This window comes from Spermophilus citellus (genome assembly GCF_964194105.1).
Source record: "Spermophilus citellus genome assembly, chromosome: 7".
In the NCBI taxonomy this organism is placed as follows: domain Eukaryota; kingdom Metazoa; phylum Chordata; class Mammalia; order Rodentia; family Sciuridae; genus Spermophilus; species Spermophilus citellus.
The window spans coordinates 63,686,796-63,710,259 of record NC_138188.1 but is presented as its reverse complement, the minus strand read 5'-3'; the positions used below and the strand labels follow the sequence as shown (position 1 = coordinate 63,710,259).

Genomic DNA, 23,464 nt, shown 5'->3' with positions numbered 1-23,464 from the left:
TTGAAACTCAACTTGAAGTATAATTCTTCTTTGATGCTTTTACTTCTCCATCAGAAAAATGAGTATAAATATCCACTGTTATATTTAATTTATTAAATCTATCAATATTGATTTAAATGTTTATAAATATTGATACTTTTCATTATTAATGTTCCCATGTTAATAGGTTAACAGAGATAGGTTATATTATAAATTTCAGTTTGCCAAAGTTCATCTCTTATATAAATAAATTACTATAATTCTATAACTACTTAAAGTGTTAGTATAAAAAGGTCTAGCCTCTGTAGGCCCAGATTTAAAATAAACCCATTACCTTACAGCTATTCCTTCTACCTTTGAGGGTGCACCATATTAATCATTAATTTTAGAGGAAAAGCAAACTCTCAATAAAGGACATTTTCTTCTGCTCAGTCTTAAGTAAAGCTCAACAGCAACTGTCATGTAATGGGTTTAGAGCAATACACTGAAAGAAATGGAGAAAACTATCAATAAAGCCTCTTTAGAAATCTATCCACTTGGGATTTAGAGATGGCATGAAATGAAAGTGAAGGGAGGCAGTTTCAGTGATGACTCCTAGGAAGCTAAATTTAAAGCCCACTTTATTCCTTGCTACACTTCTTGATCTAAAGAGTAGATCTGATGGTCAGTTACATAGTCAGTTTCTCTCTCCAGAGAACCAGGAAGAGATGGCTTGTTGGTGCTGAGGCAAAAAAATGGCGGCTCTCTAGGAAGAAGACTTGAGCTGGGCTGCTTGTGAGACACCTGGAGCTATGAAACTGATGCCTGGTGCTAGACTTCCCATAGATCCTGTGAAATTCTCCACATTTCCATAATTCCTACTACCTGTATTGAAAATAACTTTAATTAATTAATCCAGATAGTATTTTTCAAATGTTTGTGGATCGCTATCATATCTTCCCTGACTTTTCTTCTTCACATGAAATGTAACTATTTTAGAAAATGTCTCCTCAAAAAAAAATTTCTTTACTGAAAGAGAAAAATCTTAATAATATAAACAAATCAGTTTTAAAAACTGGAGTTTAATCCCAAACCCAGTGATGTGACCAGCACAGCGTAGACAAAGCGCTCTCATATCCCTTGCTCTAAACACTTGTACTAAATCATCCACAGGTCATATGTAGTTGTTAGTGTTTTAAAATGATACATCATATCATTAACCTTATATTTAATTAATTCAGTAATGTTTTTATAATTAAAGCTGACAGCAATCATTTTGGGGGGCGATCATCAGCAACATTTATTTTACTTCCCCTCATGATCATTTGGTAATACAATTTTAATATGTAACTTTATAACAGATTTCATGATCATTATGTGGTTCATTAAACTTCAGTGGAAATAGGAAAAAACAGGTGGTGGGGGGGGGGAAGAATGGGATCAAATCCTCATTCCCAATATTCCACATACAGATGGTACAAAAATACCTACAAGATAACATTCTTCCTCTCTTTTGGCAATCAGAATCCACAGACTCACACAAAAAAATTAACCTGGCAAACTAACCTGTCTTGAAATACATAGCACACATTAGCGTTTCAGAACATAATGATTGTACAACATGTGAGAATTAAGTTATTGTATTTTAAAATGGTAGTGTGAATTACAGAGACAGAAAAAATAAATAAACAAATCTTCTACTTCAGCATTAATGTCTACCAAGACTTGGCAGAGAAGACAATATCTTATTCATGATACCTTAACATATATTCTGCTCTAAGATATCTGAGAATAATTGGTCTCTCCTTACTTTGGTATGGAATTTTTTAAACCACATTTTTAAACTTTTCAGTCTGTTTTACTTCATTTAAAAGTTGAAGATTTACTTTAATCCATCTCTTGGAAAATAAAGTCTTGCAAATAGATGATTTTCTGCTAAGTAAAATTTGGCTAAAACCTACAGTGTAAAAAAATACCTAAGAGATGCAAAAGTTACATAATTTTTTCCCAAAGACTAGTGTTTTCTCATTATATGGAGAAATAAAAAAACATGAAAAATCCAAGAGAACACACAGCAAGAAGTCCAATATTTAGTATGACTTTAACTTGTGGAGTCTCTTCTAACATTTGTAAACAGACTTATTCCTCCTCCTTCAAGTCTCTGAGACTTCTTTTGCTGATGCTTTTACTTTTAAATCCACAAAACCAGTCTCTGAACTTCCATTACTGGCTTCCATTCTCCATTTCTTTCTTTCTCTCTTTCTCACCCATGAAAGCCACTTGCCCATTGGAATAAGTATCTACTGGTATTTCTGCCTCCAAATGACCCAAGGAAGCCACTGGGTTGCCCTCCTCTCTGCAGGTCACCAAAAGATTGACATCTTCAGGCTGAAATCCCTTAATTCTACCTTCAGATTTCCCATTGGGAATGACATAGATGATATCCTCACTGATCTCACTGCATTGCAGAATGCTCTTCTCCTGTATCTTGTATGGTTCATCTTTCTGAGAGCAGCTTTCCTTCATTCCAGCCATTTCACCATACAAAGCCCCTTGTTCATGGCAACACTTCCAGAAAATTGCCAAAAGGAATAGGGTCACAACTAGGGAAGTCAGGTAATCTGCTACCTCCTGAATGTAAAGGTACAGCTGGCCTCCGTGCATCTCCATAGTGATTGATACCCATGCTATGCTGATCACCACCATAAAAGCCACAAATCCTCCCCACAAATATTAGTGCCTGGGAGCTTACACTCTCAAGGATGAGTTTACATCAAGAGTGAATTTGGTACTTGATAAATATAGAGTCCAAGTTACTCATTAGATAATATATAATATCACATTGATAAATATAGAGTCCAAGTTACTCATTAGAGCTACAATGATGATGGCCATCATCAAGCCCCAAGAAACAAGCTTCATCACCAGCATAGGTAAGCCATATTGGAGTGCCCAGCTTGACTTCCACACTTCACTTGCATGCAGTGTGCTCTGTGTTGATGCAAGCTATGTCATCAGTAAACAGTATCCTGGAAATCATTCCTGGGAAAACTATCATAAACACTGACAGAAGCTTCAAGAAGCCAGCCTTAAGAGTAGAGCCTTTGGTGTAAGCAATGTTTCTGGCTACCAGAAGTTGCAAGTACAGTGACTTAGTTGGTCAGCACACCAGTACCACTGAAGCTGAGGTCTACACAAGAATGAATCTAGGCCATGGAACAACATTGGAAACTTCTGTCAGGAATTACAGTGACTATCTGTCATCATTTTTAGGAATTCTCTCTTAGGGTAGACGTTACAAGAATTTGTGTTTAAAAAGTTGTATGTCAACAAGATGAAAGGGATATTAAGTGAGGCCGACATATACTTTCTCTTAACTTTCTCACCTACCAATCTCCATAATCATAAGTGTGAGCTCCCCAACAATCATGAGCAGAGCCTGCAGAGTGTCTGTGTAGATCACCTCAACAAGGCCTCCGGTGACAGTCAGCAAAGCAGTCATGCTCATCCAGTGAGCAGGATGACAGACTTATGGAAGTTCCAACCCAAAGACTCCTGGATAAAGAAGGCACCCAAATACAGATCCATGGAGAGCTTGGTGAAGATAAAGAGGTTCAGAGACAAGGCTGCAAAGTAGACCTGAATCCTATGGCCACCAAATCTCTTGGACAAGTATTCAGGCATGATCTATACCCCTGACTGGATGTAAATTGAGATGAAAACCCATCCCAGAAATTGCAAATGCAGTAAGGCATTGAATTCCCATGTGCCCACTGCAAATTCACTCACAGCTCCAGATCCTGCTAGCCCAATGAAGGGCTCACTCCCAATATTGCTCACAGAGAGGCACCAATTGCTACCCAGGCCATAGAGCTACTCACCATGAAGTATCCACTTAGGGTGCTTCTAGATTTCCACCTGGCAAAAAAAAAAAAAAAAAAAAAAACAATGCACATCACCAGGATAAAATGCAGGGCCACTGTGGCCATGTCTGCTATCTCCAGAACAGTCCTCATTGTGGTAAATTGTGAATAAAAGCATCCAAATGACAGAAATGTCCAACTTTTTGTTTACTTATTAGTAACCTCAGCCAAGTCTGTAAACCATACATGAACTGGATTGTACAGAGCAATACAGCAGGTCAAAGTCTTTGTCCTTTGGTTTCCTGTCTTGATGATAAACTCGGAAGGAGACAGTTTAAATTTCCCTCCGTTTCTTAATTGGGATTTGAGAATTTAGCTTGTACTCTTAATCCACACTCTGAAAGACCATTGGCATTTACTCAGGTGCTGGGGGAGCTATTCTGAGTTGCAGCTAAGTTTGATGGAGCCTACTGTACCAACCCTGTTGGAAAGGGCCCAGTGCGTACATCGCACACTATGTTACCAAATTCTCCAAAGAATGGGGATTTCAGTGAGGACTTGCTGAATGCCTGACCCAGAACAGAGAAGGAACAGCTAGCTGCCTCCGAGGCAGGGAACTGAAGGGGAACCTGGCAGGGAAGTCCTGGCATTTGGGCCCAGTGTCTCCCAGGCAGCGAAAGCACCCAAATCATGTTTTCATTTCTAGACCCAGGTATATAAATTATACTTATCCCTAGCATGACATGATCCTATTAATTGACTCAGATTTCCAGTTTGCCAAAATTCATCTACGTTCATAATAATTAAATGCATAGCTCCTGTGTGCTAGAGAACATTTTGCACACTTTCTATTATTTCATTTTTCATGATAATACCATCAGAAGCATGTTTCTTTGTCCTCAACTTCTTTCACTTCCCCCTCCACACCTCCACCAAAGAAGACATAAATCTTTCATTAAAGTTCATTTCTTGATGGAAGTAAATAGCAATATTGGCATGACAGAATTATATAAATAACTGTGTAAAGGGAAAGAAAAATTAAGATACATCATGAAAAAAATGTGTTTGTCTCTACCGTGTACAAATAAGAAAAGGCTTATGTAGAAAGAGCAAAATGAAAATGATAATGAAATGGAGAGAGATTGGTTACTTGACCAAAGTTAAGAGAACCAGCAAGCAATGGGGCTGCTTTTAAAACCAAACCCCATGAAACTAATCAATATGTTCCATTGTCTACAAACTTTAACCAGACAACTGCCTTCTAAAACTCAATCTTCTTGATCATCAAATTTTTTAAACATATTTTCTCGTCTTTATTCACATCATCTATTTAAAAAAAGAAACACTGTATAGAAAATATAGTCAGGAATACAGGATAGCAAGCTGCTAAAAACCTGTTTAAACTTTTATCCTTATATTTATCAGCACCCCTTTGGCTATGTTAAATCCAACTTATTGAGCTATTATCTCCTTTGCATTTCTAAAACTTTTCCTTAAAAATAAAGTAAGTCTAAGCTTATTTTTTAAAAAAATCCAGCTACATTATGCCCATAGATCCCACTGATAAAGCAGTCAAATTAATGTGTCAAAAAGAAGTTGTAGCCAAGCATAGTGGCACATGCCTGTAATCCCAGTGACTGGGGAGGTTGAGGCAGGAGGACTGCAATTTCAAAGCCAGCCTCAGTAACTTAGTAAGGCCCTGAGCAACTTAGTGAGACCCTGTCTCAAATGAAAAATAGAAATTAAAAATAAAAAAGAGTTGGGAATATTGCTCAGTAGTTAAATGCTGCTGTGTTCAATCCCTAGTACAGAAGAAGAAGGAGGAGGAAGAGGTGGAGGAAGAGAAAATTATTGAACAACCCTTCTGGAAAAGAGTGCAGAAATCTATATCAAAGTTCACAAAAATATTCTTATTCAACCATCTCACAAAATCTCCCTTCAGGAATATAACAGAGAAAAATAATACAACTTTCTAAACATAAATATTTTTCTGAACTTTATATTTTTAGCATTATCCTATTTCTGTGTTCCTTATTGTTTAGAAAGGCAAACACATAAACATACGGAAAATAGAATTATGAATAAGCTACAGCTCTTAGTGAACTGTTACATTAACTTAATGATGTTTCTGAGAAATACATGTAGATATATATGAGCATTGCAAAATGCTCATATAAATCAAATGAATCATCAGGTACAAATGTGTGATCTTTTTATTGCTCTATTTAACATGGGTCTATGATGTATATATAAATGTATGTGTAATAAGTAACTAGACTCCTATGCTGTGTTCTCTTGGTCTACCTTTTTGAACATTGCAAACTTCTGTCAGGAATTACAATCACTATCTGTCATCAGATGCTATTGCCAGGTGACTAATAATGCTCCAAGGAAAGCTTTCAAAATCACCAAAAGATAATAAGTTCTGCTTCTCCTAGAGTTTTCCAGATATCTGTTTTCAACTTTTCATGATGACTTGATAATTATCTGGAACCTATAGTTAAATCTACTGAGCACCAAATCACTGAACACCAAAAATGTCCTTAACCAACAGTAATTTGTTATGGAAATGCCAGTGAGTTTACAAACTATATTTTCTCGTGGTTTCTGTTCACCACCTGCTTGGGCACTGAGTATCTCACATATTATGGATATTTCAACAAGGAACAATATAGAATTTATATTTTCAAGACATTTATTCACATGTCTCCAAGATATTACCTAATATGGCTATCTCATGCCAATAAAAGTGTTCTTCCCAATAAACCACAATGCTAATCATTTTTTCCATGAACTGTTCATTGGAAGATAGCAGGAATCAATAAGATTCTTTAGTTTTTCTATGGTTTAGTTTTGAAGGAAGCAGGAATCACAAAGAAGTTTTAGGATGTGTCCCAAAAGCTCATATATGAGATAATGCAAGAAAGTTTAGAAGTAAAATGATTGGGTTATGAGAGCCTTAACCTCACTGGAGAATAAATCTCCTTGAATGGATTACCCAAGTGGTAGCTGTAGGCAGCTGGGGAGTGGTTGCAGAAGATAGGTCACTGGGATGTGCCTTTAGGGGTACATATTTTGTCCCTGGTGAGCTCTCTTTGCTTCCTGATGGCCATATCCTGAGCTGCTTTCCTCCTTCACATCCTTCTGCTATTATGTTCTGCCTCACCTCTGGCCCAGAGCAATGGAGTCGCCTGCCTATGGACTCACCTCTGAAACTCTGAGTACCACATAACCTTTTTGTCCTCTAAAATTGCTCTTGTCAGGTCTTTTGGTCACAGTGATGTAAAAGATAACTAAAATGAGGTCTTTTCAGTTGTGGTGGAGCCCACAGCAATGAAGACCACAGTCTTGACCTTTTTTTTTTTCCTTAGCCTTAGAGATGCGATATATTATTCTTCTGGTATATTTGTATAGATTGTATACTGCTTGATGGTACAGCAGCTAAAGAGGGGGGATTTTTACCTCCTCCTCACCATAGATTTGTATAAAGTGTTTTATTATAAATAGATAATTATATTATGGGAGTGATTATATATTGTTTTTGGAAGTGCAATATTTCATATAAGGGGTTAAATGTGTCTAATTTTCAAAGACATTATATGGACATCTAGAAGGTGTAGATCTGATAGTTTTCACTTTTCCAACACTGAATGGGTTCTAGCTAATACTAAAGTAATTAGGAGAAGCTGAGTTGATTTTTGAATGACCTGCACTAGTCAAAAGTCAGAGAGGGAAAGGAAGAAAAAGAGAACTACTTTTCAGAGATGGGAATTGAAGACTGGGACTCAAGAAAAAGTAAGTGTTGGAAGTCTAGAGGGTTAAATTCTTGAGAGTGAATGAGATTGACCAAACCGATGATGTGCATGTGAAGCAAAAATATACTCAAGTCTAAGAAAATTGATAAACCAGCCCTACTCAAACAGAAAAGGGAAAATTTAGTTAAAAGTACAGAAAAGGGGCTGAGGTTGTGGCTCAGCAGTAGAGCACTCACCTAGCACATGCAGGGCGCTGGGTTCAAACCTCAGCACCACATAAAAATAAAATAAAGATATTGTGTCCAACTACAACTAAAACAAAATATTTTTTAAGTACAGATACAATTGTCACATTATTATATTAATTAAAAGAATCAATGCAATCGAGAAGGAAAACAAGTCAAGGAGAATGAGAATTCGAATACAAGACTCTCATTACCTTCAACAACAGTTAATTCTAGGGAGGGATTGGGCATGGAAATCAGACTGTCATAGTTGAAGAGAGAATAGAAGGTGAGTAACTAAAGATAATAAACATAAACTTTCTTAAGAAATCTTGTTTTGGATGAAGAAAGATTATTATTTGAGGTATAATTTCTTATAGCAAAAAAAATGTTACCTTAGAGGGTAATAACCTAGGTCAGCCCAGAGCACTTATTTAGTCCATAATGAAAACCAGAAATTGTCGATTGATGATTAAAAATAGAGGAAAATGGAAGATTCAAGAGAGAGTGGTTGCATCATAGAAAATGTTATTGTTTGATGGGAGGAAAAATTCTGGTATCTTATAGAAGGGCAAATGTAAATTAAAGGTAATATATTATATATCTCAAAATTTGTTATGAAAAATGAATTTAAAGGTACTTATCCAAAATATAATAAAAGTTAAAGTAACAGATATGTTAATTTCCCTGAATTAATTACTATCTATCATGATGTGCCCAATAAATACAAATATTATGCATCAACCAAAAACTTTAAAACTTTTAAAAATATTCAAATTACACAACAAAACATCTTATGCCACTAAGCAACAGTTTTAAAATTATTTTTGGAGAAAAAACTAGAGAAGAGAAATGCTATTGCAACACTTATAATTAAAAAAAAAACCTAGAAGATAGTGCATTTAATACATAATAGTGCTTTATGTCTTGAATGCTGGTATGTAATGAAAATAGATTTAATGAAAGGATTATAAACTGGAATGTAATTTTCATGAAGGATTATGATGTGGCATTCCAGAAATTTTTAGTCTCAATCTTTCCTTTGTGTCTAATTTCACTTCTAAAAAATAATTATGTTGTCCTTTTATTCTTCTCCATCAATGGCATTATTTTCATAGTTTTCAACTCTGTTGTGAGTTTTTTAGGTATTTATAAAAAAAAAGAGGAAGAGAGAAAAAAAGTCATAGTAAAAAAGTATAAAAAGAAGCCAGTCTCAATTTTTAGTGTGGAGAAAAGAAGTTTTGTGGTTCAACAGCAGTTATCTTTTTTTTTATTGGTTGTTCACAACATTACAAAGCTCTTGACATATCATATTTCATACATTAGATTGAAGTGGGTTATGAACCCCCAATTTTACCCCAAATGCAGTTATCTTTTAAAGTACATTCATTTATATATATATATATATTTATTTATTTATTTATTTTTTGTTGTATCCAAGATGATCAAAAACATAGACATTTGAAGTGTTTATATTCCAATTTTTACTTAAAATGAAAAGGGCAAAATTGTGAGAGAGGCTCAAAGTTCCAAAAAGTCAACAATGAAGGAAGAATGAGAATAAAAGGGAAGCATTCAATTGACCAAGAAATTAAATAAATTTTCTCAATGAGTTTCCTGAGTTCTTTCCTTACTAATATATAATAAAATACTTCAGTTTTCCATTGAGTGAAATGAAGAATGATGAAACTGTACTCATCTATATCATCAAGGAGAGAAAATTCAACTCTCAAGGGGAAACTTCTTATTGTACCATAATGGCTTCTCAGCCACAGGAAAACTAAATTTATTGGACAAGTGAGGTAGTATTTGGAAGTTCATGTATGTGAGGCATTATAAAGGAAAATAAAAATGGACCTAAGTGTTTGCTTAAAACTTTCGAAAACTTTACTGCTATACATATCTCAACCTGAAAGAATTTAATGGGCCTGAAAATGTTAACCTTAACCATTGCTATAAGCTATATATGAAGAAATATTTAAGATAACAACTCAAGAGAGTCTGCCTTTTTCCCCCTAACCCCCACCCCCTTCCATCTCCCACCCCCCTGATAAACTGAAAAATGACCCTCTCAGGTTCACATTCCTTCGATATTGAATTCTACAACTGTTTAAGGAATGAATAATACAAGTTCTGTGCAAATTCTCAAAAAAATAAAGGAGGAAGAAATATTTAACTTATTTTAGAAGATCAGCATACTCTAGTCCTAAAACCATACACATAAAAACAAAAATCACATACCACTATTCTTTGTGAAAAGAAGATATAAAAATATTTAATAAAATCTTGACAAATAAGACAAAGAAGGATATATATATATATATATATATATATATATATATGTATATACACTATATTCAGATAATTGGTGTGTAGAATAAAAGTGCATGATATTAAACTAAAGGATAAAAAGCATGACCATCTCAATGGAAACTTGCTCTTAATAAACAAGTGAAATTTTTCACCAAATAAGAATTCAGAGAGCTTTCTTAATATAACATAATACCAAATGGTGAAAGATTACATGTTTTTTTTCTTAAGATTGGGAACAAGAAAAGGATATTTCATGCTACACTCAAAGTCCTAGAAAATATGAATGCTATTTTTACTTAGCAATTTTATTTTCAATTTTTCCTTGATAATGACTGATTTATTCATTGATTCTACATTATTTGATAAGAGGTTTCTAATGCAATAGCATTGCAAGCCCTGAAATATGTGGAGATACTTTTAAAAATAATGAATAGACATGCATATTAACAATTACAAACATTGCTTACAGAAAATAAATAACATCTTAGAGAATGGAGCAGATATACCATGTTCATTGATTTGAAATTTCAATAATGTTAAAATAATTTGTGCCCAACTGTTCTGTGAATTTAACCTAACCTCAAACAAAATCATAGCAGGCCACTTGCTACTGAAATTAAAAAATTGATTCTATAAATAATATAGAAATTCAATGGGAACAAAGTTAGAGGACTTTTACTGGTGTAACAATAGAAATGAAAATCAGTGGAACAGATGGAGTCCATAAATTGACCCACTTATGTATAAATAATTGATGTTTCTTAAATAATTAAAGACAATCCAATACTGGTAAAAATAAAATATTCAATAATTGATGCTAGAACAATTAACTAGCCATAGACAAAATACAAACCTTGTTATTTCACAGCATACATAAAAAATGTAAAATGTGTTATAATCTCAAACATGATTAACAAACTTCTAGAAGAAAACATAAGATAAAATGTTTGAGGCATAATTTAGACAAATATTTCCTACTCAAACCAAAAAGATGAAAAAGAAATGTGTGTCACATGGATCATGCTACATGAATAAAACTAGACACAGAAAGACAAATAGTGTGTGTTCTCACTCCTTTGTGAAAGCTAAAAATAATTTATCTCATAGAAGAGGGTAGAGTAGCAATGTCTAAAGAATGGGAAAAGCAAAGTAAGAGGGATGGAGGATGGAGAGAAGATAGACAATGGGCAAGAAAATGCAGTTAGATAGGTGGAATTAGTTCTGGTGTTCTAGAGCGCAGTAGAACAACTGTAGTAGACAATAATGTATGACATTTTAAAATAATTAGAAGGTTGGGGTTGTGGCTCAGTGGCAGAGTGCTTGCCTTGCACATGTGAGGTACTGGGTTCAATCACATAAAAATAAACAAACAAAATAAAGAAATTGTGTCTATCTATAACTTTAAAAAAATTAGAAAAGAGAGTCCAAGCATTCTCAGCACATAGAAATGACACGTTTGAGGATGTAGAAATTATCCTGTTTTGATTTTATTTGTTGAACATATATATTGAATTATCATAGAATATCCCATAAATGTATACATATATTATTTGTCTGTCAAAAATAAATAAATACATACATACATAAACTTTTTTTTTTTTTTTTTTTTTTTTTGGTACCAGGGATTCTTAACCACTGAGTCTTGTCCTTAGCCCTTTTCATTTTGAGCCAGGGTCTTAAGGTCAGCTGAGGCTGAACTTGTGATTCTCCTACCTCAGCCTCCCAAGTAGCTGGAATTATAGGCTCAGGCCACTGCACATCGCTGGCTTCAACTTTTGCTTTATAAAAACAACAACAACAACAACAACAACAAAACACTGGTAAACTTCTTGTCAAGACAAAATAGCACGGACTTATTTCTCCTTGTTCCTCCCCCTTAAATAAAAGTATAATTCCTGAAATAACACAAGAGAAAACTAAAGGAGAATTTCAAAAGGTGGTAAGAGGAACGGGGACAGGAGCACAGAACAGAACAACAGAGGATGGCAACTCAGACCTGGTGGTTCCCAACCCCTAACTTAGCAACAGAAATCAGTCCAGTAGGCCTGTAGCTCCTACACAGAGTTGCCCTGACAACTCTAGATGAGCCGGACACCACTAGCAAAAGGTTTGGATCCTAGAGTCCCACAGCCAGGAAAGTTCTCTGCTCCCCCTCCAGGCATGGAACTTTCTACCTTTGTCTTGTAGGAAACACCAGCAAGAAAAAACCCTGCCTCAACAATTTGACCATCTCAGGAATCCTCATTGCCCTCATAGACCTCATAGACCTAAGACTACTCTTCTTCACCAAGAGACAACAGGCTGCCATCCTTGGAAACATTTCTACCTCCCAGCACAAACAGGCCAATGGGAATCCCTGAAAAAAATAAAGGAAAAGTGAATAACACCATACTTCTCTAAAAATTAAGTTAGGATTCACATGCCCACAAAAATAAGTTAAGATTCACATGACAAATCTAAATGGTATATGCCTGCTGAAAAAAATCTCAAAGGAAAATAAAAATATACAGAGAATTGGGTGAAAATACAACATGCCAAAGTATGTAGAATGCAACTAAAATGGTCCTAAAGGGACATTTATTCCACTAAATATTAGAAACTTCTCAAATCAATAATCAAAGTTCCTACCTAAAAAAAAAAAAAAAAAAAAAAAAAAAAAAAACCAAAACCACAAAACCACCAAGATTGAAACAAACCCAAAGCTGAAAGTTAGGAAATAGAAAAATTTGAGCAGAAATCAATGAAATTGGTAATAGGAGGAAATCAGGTGAGAAAATCAGCGAAATAAAAGCTTGTTCTCTGAAACAGTCTGTAAAATTGGTAAACCTTTAACAAGACTGACAATAGTAGGGGAAAAAAAAAAAACAAAAAACAGGCCACAGTTACCAGTCCTGAAACAGAAGATATTACTACAGGTTCTATTGCCATTATAAAGCATAATAAGGCAATACTACAAACAATGTAGCACCCATACATTTAAAAACTTAGAAAAGATTAATTCCTCAAATACCAGATACTACAAAAATTCCAACTAAAGGAACCAGATAATTTAATTTTCCTTAAATAATTAATTTATCATTAGAGAAGTTGAATTTGTACTCCCCCCCTTTCCCCGGCAAAAAAGAAAAAAAGAAAAAAAAAAACTCCAGGCCCAAATTGTTTCACTGTAGAATTATATCAATTATTTAAAGAAGAACTAACACCAAATTTATATAATTTTTCCAGAAAATGAAAAAGGAACATTTTCCAGCCTAGTCTACAAAAATTTATGATATATTTTCCAGCCTAGTCTACAACAATTTATGATGAATTTTAAAATAACTAGACAAAAAGAGATCCATATTACCCTAATACCAACACCAAATAGAGACTATAAAAGAAAACTGCAGATCAGAATTTCCCATGAATTTAGGTGGAAAAAATTCCTCATCCATAGATTAATAAACCAAGTGCAATAATGTATAAGAATAATCATATTCCATAACCAAAATTTATGGGAAATTCTGGTCTGCAGTTTTCTTTTATGGTATTAAAGCTTAGTTCAATGTTTGTAATTCAATCTATATATTTAAATCAATTAATTCAGAGAAAGCATTTGATAAAATACAACATGGAATGTTAAAAACTCTCATCAAATTAGGAATAAAGCAGAATTACTTCAAGGGCATCTACAAATAATCTATAGCTGATATCTTGAAATGTAAAAAGTGAAAAATTTGGTGCTTGTTCACTTTTTGGGGGGAGTGGTTACTGGGGCACTCAACCACTGAGCCACATCCCCAGCCCTATTTCATATTTTAATTAGAGCAAGGTCTCACTCAGTTGCTTAGTGCCTTGCTTTTTGCTGAGGCTGGCCTTGAACTTTCGATCCTCCTACCTCAGCTTCCTGGAATTACAGGTGTGCCACCGGGCCTTGCACTTATTCACTTGACCACTCTTATTCAATATACTACTTGAAGTTTTAAGCACTGAAGTAAGGGAAGGAGAAGAAATAAAAGTTAAGCAGATTGGAAAGGAAGAAATTTTAACTTCTCTTATTTGAATTTGTATTGATTCGAAGATCGAATACAGTACAGTATGACATTCTCCTCAAAATAAGATTGAATAGAGTACAGTACGGCATTCTCAAAATTCTAGCACACTTTTTTTTTGTGAGTATAGATAAAATTATTCTAAAATTGATATAGGGGGCTGGCATTGTGGCCCAATGGTAGAGTACTTGACTAATGTATTTGAGGCACTGGGTTAGATCCTCAGTACCACATAAAATAAATAAATAAAATAAAGGTATTGTGTCCAACTACAAATAAAACATAAATATTATTTTTTAAAAAAAATTATATGGAAAGGCCCAAGCTTTCAAATGGCTAAAACAATCTTGACAAGAGTAAAATGAAAAGAGCCATTTACCCAACATTAGGACCTACCATATAGCCATGGTAATCATGGCAGTGAAGCCTTGTGGATGGATAGGTGCTTGCATCTCTTGGAACACAATAAAGAAACCAGAAATAGATCCACACAAACTTTATTGATTTCTGACAAAGGAAAACTAAATGTAGCAAGGACAAGCAATTGGATATTCATAGGCAAAAATTAAAGAAAAGAGGGAAATTAAGAAAAGAAAAAGAAAATAGTCATTTTAAACTAAACCTCACAGCTTATAAAAAGATTTTACTCAAAAAGGATCATTGACTTAAATGTAAAGCATAAATCTTAGAAAATAAATAGGATAAAATCTTTGGGATTTAGCAAAAACTTCTTAGATGACACCAAAGCATAATCCATGCAAGAAGAAATTCATGAATTATACTTCAACAAGATTAAAAACTTTTATTTAGTATGTGAAGAAGGTGACATCATGCCAATTAAAAGAGATCTAAGCTTCACTCTTTCTTTAGGTCCACTTGAACTCCTATCATTTACATAAAATTGTTGCAGATCTCTTTGCCTACCACAAATCAACACTTCTTCTCCACCAAAGATATTGCTTCAAATTCCAAAATTTCTTTTTGCATTTTACTCTTTCAGAATTTAACATATGTTACCTGTTAGTGATCCATTCATACAAAATTGGATGGCTCATCTTCCCAACTAGGCTGTAGGTAAGTCCAAACATCCCTTGGTGATTATCAGAATGAATCTACCAAGGAGCAATCTGGTAAATCTAACTCAAGGAAACATTTTCTTATATTTTTGTCCCCAATTTATTTAATTTTTAAAGGTAGATTTTAGTTTTAGAAGTTTTATATATATGAAAATATTGAGGGGAGATCCAAGATGGTGGGCCTGAGGGAGGCAGCATTCTGTGTCTCTCTGTGACCTGGGACTCAGTAGTGAGAATACTGCTTCTCTGTGAGTTATAGAGGACACCCCACAGCTGCTCCCATGCAGGAATCACAGCCACCATGCCCATGCAGGGCTCCAGGCCTTAGCATCAAAGTAGGTCTCCCAACTACTCACCCATGCAGGACTACCGGATGCCCAATTGGGACCACCAGTATCAGGACCTGCACAGAAATTTTGGCCACCCACTCCAACAGAAATCCCAGACAGCACTCCCACATATGACACCCAGCAGCTACCCACATACAGGAAACTCTGGCCACCAGTCTTGTGTGGACCCCCATCTACCAATGTAGGGCTCCCCTGGTGGCCTTCATCTTGGAACTCTGCAGCAACTGAGAGAGTCCCCTACATGCAGTAGTCTGCCTGCACTAGGGGACAATGCACAGGCTCTGAAATCAGCTGACAGACACTACTGCACAACACAGAGCTCATCTCTGAACACATCATCCTACACCATCACCCAGCTCCCCCCACCCTACCTGACACCCCAACTCTGAAAGCCGCTGCCTCCATCTTGGATCACCTTCTCACCATCTTTACTGCGGGAAACTCCCAGTTTGGAACTCTGGCTGGTCAGGTACCCACAGTTTCTAACTCTCCCCTTCTCCCCAGCAGCCACTAACTGGGCACAGTGACTGCCCAATACAAAATAGTTCTCAGCAGCAGGTGCAGCAGGTGTGCAGTGCTCAAATGCAACACACAAGACCCCCTGGAGAGAAAGATCCCATATTAGGAAGTAGAAAGAGAAAGGGTGAGTGTGATACAGTTTAAAGACTAACATAGAGACCAGGAACTGGGAGGACCTCAGGCAAGATAAGGAGATAAGACCAGGTGCCCACATCACACCAGCAGGCCCCAAAGGATATCCTTGAGGTGCAGTCTCCCTTTGGAGGCTGGCAGGTGCCACACCCAACTTCCAGGTGCCCTCTACCCAAGACCAACCCTCCCACTCTAGTTACCTTTACCATCCTCAGGGTGGAGATACCAGCTAACAACAGATGACTCCACCTATTGGATGAGATGGGAAGCAGGAAAGATACTGATCTCTAACCAAAACAATCCTTGTTTCTTCCTTTGAGATTTTTCTTTTTTCTTTTCTTTTTCCTTCTCCTTCTCTTATTCTCCCACTCTCACATCTGCAACCTATGTGATACTTCACATGAATTAGGACACTGAGGACTGGGATGTATGAATAATATATTATAATTGTGTTGTATATTATTTTTTTCTTTCTCCAATTTTTATAATTTTAACATTTTTCTTAATATATATGTGTGCTTGTTTTATATACTCTACCATCTTCCCATTCACTTGTCTACCCAAAATTACTTCCTGTCTCTTCTCCTTCTTCTTTAAATTTTGCTTTCACACTTCCTAAGATATAATATCTCTACATCCTCATCTCCTACTTCCTCAGCATATCATTCTACACCTCATCCCTGGTCCTTTGTTCATCATCAGAAGCTGTAAACCCTTTTGCAAACCTACTGATTATATTATAGATAATAATTGAATTTACCATTTCTGTACATTGTGACCAAACTATAAATATCTTAATAGCAACTACTTGATTTAGGTTGTATATTGTTTATATTGGGATCTGTTAACATTATCCTTCACTTCAAAGGAGAGGTATTGGAGCCCTATAGGGAAATTAGGAGCTTATAGGGTAAAAATGATAACACCTCAGATCCAAAGTGTTAGAAGGGAATATACACAAGCAATATGAAAAGACAAGAGAAGAAAGTGCCTCAAACAAATCAAGTACCACATTATTAGAATCCATGGCCAGCATAGCAGAAGAAATCATAGAGAAGGAGTTCAGGATGTACATAATTAAAATGTTCTGTGAATTAAAGGACAATATGAGAGAGCAAAACAGGAGCAAAAGATTATTTTGACAAAGAGCTTCATCAACAAATAAAGGAAGCAAATGATTACTTCAATAGGGAGATAGAGGTTCTTATAAAAACGAAAGAGAAATTCTTGAAATGAAAAAATCAATAAACCAAATTAAATGTTCAATTGAAAGCATCACTAACAGAATAGACCACTTGGAAGACCAGACCTCAGACAATGAAGACAAAATATATAATATTGAAAGGAATGTAGATCACACGGTGAAAATGATAAGAAACCATGAGCAGAACATTCAAAAAATATGGGATAGTATAAAAAGACCAAATTTAAGAATTATTGGGATAGAGGAAGGCCTAGAGTTCCAAACCTAAGGAATGAACAATCTATTCAATGAAATAAGTTTCCAAACATGAAGAATAAATTGGAAAATCAAATACAAGAGGCTTATAGGATGCCAAATGTACAAAAATCACAACAGATCCACACCAAGGCACATTATAATGAAAATACCTACATACAGAATAAGGAGAGAATTTTAAAAGTAACTAGAGAAAGGAATTAAATTACATATAGGGGGAAATCAATTAGGTTATGTGCTGATTTCCCTGAAAGCTAGAAGATCCTATATAACAACATATATCAAGCTCTGAAAAAAAAGGGGGATGCCAACCAAGAATATTATATCCAGCAAAATTAAGCTTTCATTTGATGATAAAATAAAAACCTTCCATGATAAACAAATGTTAAAAGAATTTACAACTAGAAAACCTGCACTACAGAACATCCTCAGCAAAATATTCCATGGAAAGGAAATGAAAAACAACAATGAAAATGAGCATGGGGAGGTATTACACTAAAGGAAAAACTAATCAAAGGAGAACCCAAGTCAAGTTAAATACCAAAAATAAACAAAAGGCCTGGGAATACAAATCATGTCTCAATAATAACCCTGAATATTAATGGCCTAAACTCACCAATCAAAAGACACAGACTGGAAGCTTGGATTAAAAAAAAAGACCCAATGCTGCCTCTAAGAGACTCATTTCATAGGAAAAGACATCCACAGACTGAAGGTGAAAGGTTGGGAAAAATCATATCACTTATATGGACTGTGGAAGCAAGCAGGAGTGTCCATCTTCATCAAATAAGGTAGATTTCAAGCCAAAATTAATCAAAAGGGATAAAGAAGGACATTTCTTATAGCATAAGGGAAACTTTCATAAACAAGACATAATAATAATAAATTTATATGCCCCAAATGATGGAGCACCTACGTTCATCAAACAAACTCTTTTCAAGTTCAACAAATAGACCAAAACACAATAATTCTGGGTGACTTTAACACACCTTTTTTTTTTACCATGGGATAGATCTTTCAAACAAAAGCTAAATCTTTGTTCAGCTCAACTATATAACTCAATAATACAATCAATAATTTAGACTTATCTGTCATATAGAGAATATTTCTTCCTTCAATGAGTGAATACACTTTCTTCTCAGCAGCACATGTATACTTCTCTAAATAGACCATATATTATACCACAAAGCAACTCTTAGAAAATTCAGCAAAGTAGAGATATACCTGTATTCTATCAGATCATATTGGAATGAAATTTGAAAGCAATGATAAAATAAAAAATAAAACTACTCCAATACCTGGAGACTAAATAATATGCTACTGAATGAACAAAGCATTGCAGAAGACATCAAAGAGGAGATTAAAAAACTTTTAGAGGAAAATGAGAACACTGATACCACATATAGAAATCTCTGGGACACTATGAAGGAAGTAAGTACTAAAAGGAAATTTCATTTCATGGAGTTCATTCCTAAAAGAAGAAAAAGTCAACAAATAAATGATTGAATATTACTTCTCAAAGCCCTAGAAAAAGAAGAACAAATAAACATCAATAGCAGTAGAAGATAGAAAATAATTAAGATCAGAGCTGAAATCAATGAAATTGACCCTTAGCCATGCTAATGAAGAGGAGATATAAAACTCAAATTACTAACACTCATGAAAAAGGAAATATCACAACAGACACTACAGAAATACAGAAGATAGAAATTATTTTGAAAACTTGTACTCCAATAAAATGGAACATATAGAAGGCAGCAAAAACTTTCTAGAGTCATATGATTTGCCCACATTGAATCAGGATGATATACACAATTTAAACAGATCATTTTCAAGTGATGAGATAGAAGACACCATCAGAAGACTACCAAGCAAGAAAAGCTTAGGACTGGATGGATACACAGCTGAGTTCTACAACACCTTTAAAGAAGAACTAATATCAATATCTTCAAATTATTTCATGAAATAGAAAAACAGGGAGCACTTCCATACTCATTCTATGAGGCCAGTATCATCCTGATTCCAAAACTAGGCAAAGACACATCAAAAATAGAAAACTTCAGACCAATATCTCTAGTGAACATGGGTGCAAAAATTCTCAATAAAATTCTGGCAAATTGAATACAAAAATAGAGTTCACCACCATCAAGTGGGGTTCATCCCAGAGATGGAAGGTTAATTCAACATATGGAAATCAATAAATGTAATTCATCACATCAATAGGCTTAAAGATAAGAATCATATGATCATCTCAATAGGTGCAAAAAAGTATTTGACAAAATACAGCGTATCTTTATGTTCAAAATACCAGAAAAACTAGGGATAACAGGAACATATGTCAACATCATAAAAGCTATCTATGCTAAGCCCCAGTCCAACCTCATTCTAAATGGAAAAATATTGAAAGCATTCTCTCTAAAAATTGGAACAAGACAGGGATGCCCCCTTTTACCACTTCAATTTAACACAGTTCTTGAAACACTGGCCAGAGCAATTAGACAGATGAAAGAAATTAAAGAGATACACATAGGAAAAGAAGAACTCAAAACAGCACTATTTCCCAATATGATTCATACCTAGAAGACTGAAAAAATTCCACCAGAAAATTTCTAGAACTAGTAAATGAACTCAGCAAATAACAGGATATAAAACCAACACCCATAAATCAAAGGCATTTCTGTATATCAGTTACAAATCCTCTGAAAGGGAAATGAGGAAAATTACCCCATTTACAATAGCCTCAAGTAAATGAATAAATAAATAAAATACATGGGAATCAACTTAATGAAAGAGGTAAAAGACCTTTACAATAAAAACTACAGAATGATAAAAAAAGAAATTAAAGAAGACCTTAGAAGATGGAAAGATCTCCCTTGTTCTTAGATAGGCAGAATTAATATTCTCAAAATGACCACTACCAAAAGCACTATACAGATTTAATAAAATTCCAATAAAAATCCCAATGACATTCCTCATAGAAATAGAAAAAGCAGTCATGAAATTCATCTGGAAAAATAAGAGACCCAGAATAGCTAAAACAATCTTTAGCAAGAGGAGTGAAGCAGGAGGCATCACTATACCAGAACTTAAATTATACTACAGAGCAATAGTAACAAAAAGAGCATGGTATTGGCACAAAAACAAATTGGTAGACCAGTGAGTGGTACAGAATAGAGGACAAAGAGACTAACCCATTATCTTACATTAGACAAAGACGCCCAAAAGATACATTTGAGAAAAGATAGCCTCTTCAACAAATGATTTTGGGAAAACTGGAAGTTCATATGCAATAAAATGAAATTAAGCCCCTATCTCTCACCATGCACAAAACTCAATTCAAAGTGGATCAAGGACCTAGGAGTCAAACCAGAGACCCTGCATCTAATAGAAGAAAAAGTAGGCCCAAATTTCCATCAGGTGGAATTAGGCCCAACTTCATTAATAAGACTCCTATAGCACAAGAATTAATATCAAGAATCAATAAATGGCATAGATTCGAACTAAATAGCTTCTTCTCAACAACAGAAACGATCAGTGAGGTGAATAGAAAGCCTACAGTTTTGGAGTAAATTTTTACCACATGCACATCACGTAGAGCACTAATCTCTAGAGTATATTAAGAATCAAAAATCTATACACCAAAAAACAAAATAACCCAATCACTAAATGGCCAAGGAAATGAACAGACACTTCTCAGGAGATGATATACAATCATTCAACAAATATATGAAAAAATGTTCTACATCTCTAGCATTTAGAGACATGCAAATCATAACTAAGATTTTTATCTCACTCCCGTCAGAAAGGCAGCTATTAAGAATAAAAACAATAATAAGTATGGGCAAGGATATGGGGGAAAAGGCATACTCATACATTGCTGGTGGGACTGGGACTGCAAATTGGTACAGCCAATATGGAAAGCAGCATGGAGAATCCTTGGAAAACTTAGAATGGAATCACCATTTGACCCAGCTTATCCCACTCCTTGGTCTATACCCAAAGGACTTAAAAACAGCATACTACAGGGACACAGCCACATCAATGTTTATAACAACACAATTCACAATAGCTAAACTGTGGAACCAACCTAGGTGTCCTTAAAAAGATGAATGGATAAAGAAAATGTTTATATATATATATATATATATATATATATATATATATATATATATATATACACACACACACACACATACACACAATGGAATATTACTCAGCATTAAAAGAGAATAAAATCATGGCATTTACAGGTAAATGGATGGAGTTGGAGAATATAATACTAAGAGAATTAGCCAACGCCCAAAACCCAAATGCTGAATGTTTTCTCTGATATAAGGAGGCTGAATCATAATGGGGTTGGTGCAGGGAGCATGGATGGATTAGACAAAATCTAGATAGGGCAAAGGGGTGGGAGAGGATGGAAGGGCCCATGGGGGTAGAAAAATGGGAGAGGATGGAAGGGCACATGGGGGTAGAAAAAATGGTGGAATGAGATGGACATCATTATCCTAAGCTCATGTATGAAGACATGAATGGTGACTATACTTTGTATACAACCAGAGATATGAAAAATTGTACTCTATAGGTGTAATATGAATTGTAATGCATTCATATATACTGTCATATATAACAAATTAGAATTTAAAACATTGAGAAGGTAGTAAAGGTATTTCTGGTGTACTCTACAGCCAGTTTCCCCTGGTATTTAAATCCCATATTAGAGAATATTTGAATAAATATTGTTATGTTATTATTAAGTAAAAGCCCATAATTTTTTGGATTTCTTTAGTTTTCAAGTAATGTCCTTTTCCTATTCAAGGATCACATCCAGGATGTATTATAACTGTGTTTACTAGTCATGCTTACCCATTATGTCTCTTTAGACTCTTTAATGTAACTGTTTTAGACTTTCTCAAGAAAAACGCTTTTCAGAAATTTAATCAGGAGATAATTTTTCTCATAAGAATCATTTAAGATATGTATTTTCTTTTTCTAAAGATATTTTATGTTTATTGACTCTATCATAATTTCAAGGGGGGAAAAACTGAAGAAACTCACATAACCCATTTGACTACACCTGGCTCGTCAAATTCAGAAATATTTGAAACTAGTAAGTAGAAATCTATTTCCAGACATGTTTTCAAGGATATTGACTTGACGCTCCATTTCAATGCTTAGGGTCACCACATTGGGAAAGGCAGATTGTTTACTACCCAAGACACCTGGCCAAGTTTGGGATAAATCCCACACCACTCTACTCCACAAACTGTACACCCATGGATTGTCTCTTTTTCTAGGAACTGCTTTTGTCATATTTGCACAATGATGATATTTGGACTGAGTGTGGTTTCCAAGTCCAATCAGTTGTACTAACACAATTGTTTCTTAAATTACAATTCTCCAGTGTCCAACTCAGTACCTATACCACTGTGGCCACTTACTAACTGCAATATGTGCAAAACCCTTTAGCATACCATATAAAATCTTTTGCTGTATGGCCTCAACTTAGCTAATTGGCCTCAGCTACCTTTACTATTCAAAATGTAACCTGTGATCTAGCCATGTGAGGTGATTTGAACATACACTCTTTTGTGCCTCTAGAAAATGGAGCAAAAGATGCCCAAGAGAGATGTGGAGAATTCGAGGCCAAAATGACATGAAACTAAGGGAAGTTTCAAGACAGTTTTTATGGGTAATCATTGTGTCTGCAGTAAACAGCAGTAAAAGAGCAGCAGAATGTTGCAGAAGGTGACGGAAATAACTGAGAATGATGTAAACTCAAAG

General features: G+C 34.9%; 2 pseudogenes across 2 annotated transcripts; both read right to left on the bottom strand.

Annotated features, from left to right (window-relative positions):
• Positions 1–1,986: 1,986 nt before the first annotated feature.
• Positions 1,987–3,225, bottom strand: LOC308653301 (sodium/myo-inositol cotransporter-like; annotated as a pseudogene). Its single transcript has 2 exons — positions 3,207–3,225; positions 1,987–3,084 (listed from the first exon to the last, which is right to left on the bottom strand). The product of its transcript is annotated as a sodium/myo-inositol cotransporter-like (transcript).
• A 115-nt stretch (positions 3,226–3,340) lies between these two features.
• LOC308653300 (sodium/myo-inositol cotransporter-like) lies at positions 3,341–3,974 on the bottom strand (annotated as a pseudogene). Its single transcript has one exon. The product of its transcript is annotated as a sodium/myo-inositol cotransporter-like (transcript).
• Between the last annotated feature and the right edge of the window lie 19,490 nt (positions 3,975–23,464).